Consider the following 2,785-nt stretch of genomic DNA (forward strand, 5'->3'; position numbering starts at 1 on the left):
TCCCACCCTGACGAGCGGTGATGCTTCCACCTGATTGCTGTGGACAGTCGTATCCCCTCTGAACGCGAGTGACGGGGAGGTAGAAGGCGATATCAGCCTTGATACTCTGCCCGCTGCAGATGCTCTGCTAGAGCTGGACGAGAATTTCCATTGCCGAGTTCGGCGAAGCCTTTAAGGCAGGCGAGCTAGCCGAGGGTGTCTTGCTGGGGACCTGAGGAGGAGTTGAACTCCTCACCCGTCGTGGACGACGCGGTCCTAGAGGACACCAAGAAGGCGCTGAGCGCTAGAAGTGGATCGGCGATCCTCAAAGATCCTTCGGATCCCTTCTACCCGGTGGTGAAGGAATATGGAGACGTTGTCTCAAAAGACCCACCGACGGGCCTGCCTCCGGATCGAGGCGTGTGTCATGAGATTGACCTGGTTCCTGGAACCAAATACTGCGTAACAAGGCAATGGCCTTTGCCGAGAGAGCAGTGTGACGTCATTGACGCATTCTTCCGTGCGAAGCACGAGGCAGGGATGGTGCGTGAGAGTAAGTCTCCGCACTCGACACCCACGTTCTGTGTCAGAAAGCCGAACGGCAAGTGGCGCATTGTTCATGCTTTTAACAAGCTAAATGCGGCCACTATCCCGGCGCAAACGCCGATTCCTCGCAAGGATGTTCTGCAGAACAACATGGTAGGCTGTACGCTGTACAGCGCGCTCGACTTGGTCGATGGCTACTACCAATTGCTCATGAGAGCGAGCGACATTCCGCTGACAGCGGTGAGTACTCCGAGCGGTATGCTCTGGGAGTGGCTGGTGATGCCCCAGGGGCTGTCGAACGCACCAGCAACGTTCAATCGTCTTGTGACGCAGCTGTTTAGGCCCCACCGGGCGTACGCTCAAACGTACTTTGACGATATATTCGTCCATAGTCGTGCCGAGCACGGAAAGTCAGACGTGGATAATCACATTGACCACTTGCGAGCGGTGCTCGAGTGCATGCGCACTAATAAGTTGTATGCCAACTTGGACAAGTGCGTCTTTGGCGCGGAGGAGATACCTTTCCTCGGGTGCTTCATTGGGAAGCGTGGCTTACGGGCAGATCCTGCCAAAGTCAAGGCCATCGTGGACTGGCCGGTTCCCAAGAACCAAAAAGACTTACGCAAGTGGCTAGGCTTAGCCAATTACTTGCACAAGTACAGTGCGAACTACGCGGAGATGGCTCGGCCATTATCAGATCTCCTTAAGAAGGACGCACCATGGTGCTGGAACGTCGAGCACGACGGAGCCTTTGAGGCTGTGAAGGAGAGCCTTCTCCAGGCTCCGATCCTTGCGCTACCGGACCCGGATAGTCCGTTTAGCGTCGTCTGTGACGCCTCCGATTTTGCAATCGGTTGTGCTTTACTACAAGCAGACGCCGAAGGGCGTGAACGCGTGATCGCGTTTGAGTCTCGCCAGCTCAAAGCTGCAGAGAAGAACTATCCAGTTCATGACAAAGAGCTACTTGCAATGAAGTATGCTCTAGTCAAATTCAGGGTACACCTGCTAGGCTCTAAGCCTTTTGTGATCTTTACTGATCATGCGTCGTTACGCACTGCGACACAGTCGCCTCATCTCTCTCAGAGAATGGCAAGATGGCTTTCCTTCTTTGCCGAGTATAACTTCGAGGTGAAGTACAAGCCGGGGCGGCTTAATGTAGTGGCCGATGCGCTCTCGCGCAGGCCGGACTACGTGTTAGCTCATGTCACGACAGTGACGTCGTCAGTGCCTGACTTGATACGCGGAGCGTATGCACAAGACGACATGTGCGTAGCGCTGCTACGGGCTCTTGGGAGCGAAGAGTTTAAAGACTCTGACAAGGAATTGTCTGGGCGCTTACGCGCGAGGCTGCATCGATACTCACTCGATGGCAGCCTGCTGTACTACAGCACCGACGCTGAGGATAACCCTCGTGTAGTCGCTCCTCATGATGAGGATCTAAAGTATCGAATCCTCTATGAGGTTCATGATACGCCCGTGGGCGGGCACTTAGGTCGGGAGAAGACCTATGGCTCGGTGAGCTCGATGTACTGGTGGCCCAAGATGTATAAGTGGGTCGGCACCTATGTACGCACGTGTGAGACGTGTCAACGGACAAAGTCCGCGCCGAGCACGGCAGCGCCATTGGCGAGTTTGCCTGTCCCCAAGGGATGCTGGCAGTCCATGAGTATGGACTTTGTGTTTGGCCTTCCCAAGGATAAGGCGGGAAACACAGGTATAGTGGTCTTTGTAGACCGATTGAGCAAGATGGCTCATTTAGCGGCAGTGCCGGACACCATTGATGGTGAAGGTACAGCTTTGCTGTTTTTAGACCGAGTCTTTCGCCAACATGGCTTGCCTGAGGCAATTGTCTCGGATCGAGATCCGCGCTTCACCGCGAAGTTCTGGACGTCCCTCTTCAGAGTGCTCGGCACTCGTTTGGACATGTCCACGGCGGACCATCCGCAGACCGATGGTCAAACTGAACGCGTGAATCGCGTTGTGGAGGATACCCTCCGAAGCGTATGCGCTGAGGCGCCAAAACGCTGGAGCCAGATGCTCCCACTCGTTGAGTTCGCATTAATAATGCAGTGCACGCCTCGACAGGCTACACTCCGTTCTATGTGAACGGATTGGTTAACCCTCGCGTCCCACTGACGCCGCCACGCAGTGCTCAGGGCTTGGTGGGGGAGGGATAGCCGAGCGCTAGCTGATGTCAGCCCTGTGCGATCGCAAGCAAGTCGATGACTTTGTCTCTTTGAGACTGAGCGTAATGCGTCAA

Source organism: Phytophthora infestans, genomic scaffold, assembly GCF_000142945.1.
Source record: "Phytophthora infestans T30-4 supercont1.221 genomic scaffold, whole genome shotgun sequence".
Lineage (NCBI taxonomy): Eukaryota > Oomycota > Peronosporomycetes > Peronosporales > Peronosporaceae > Phytophthora > Phytophthora infestans.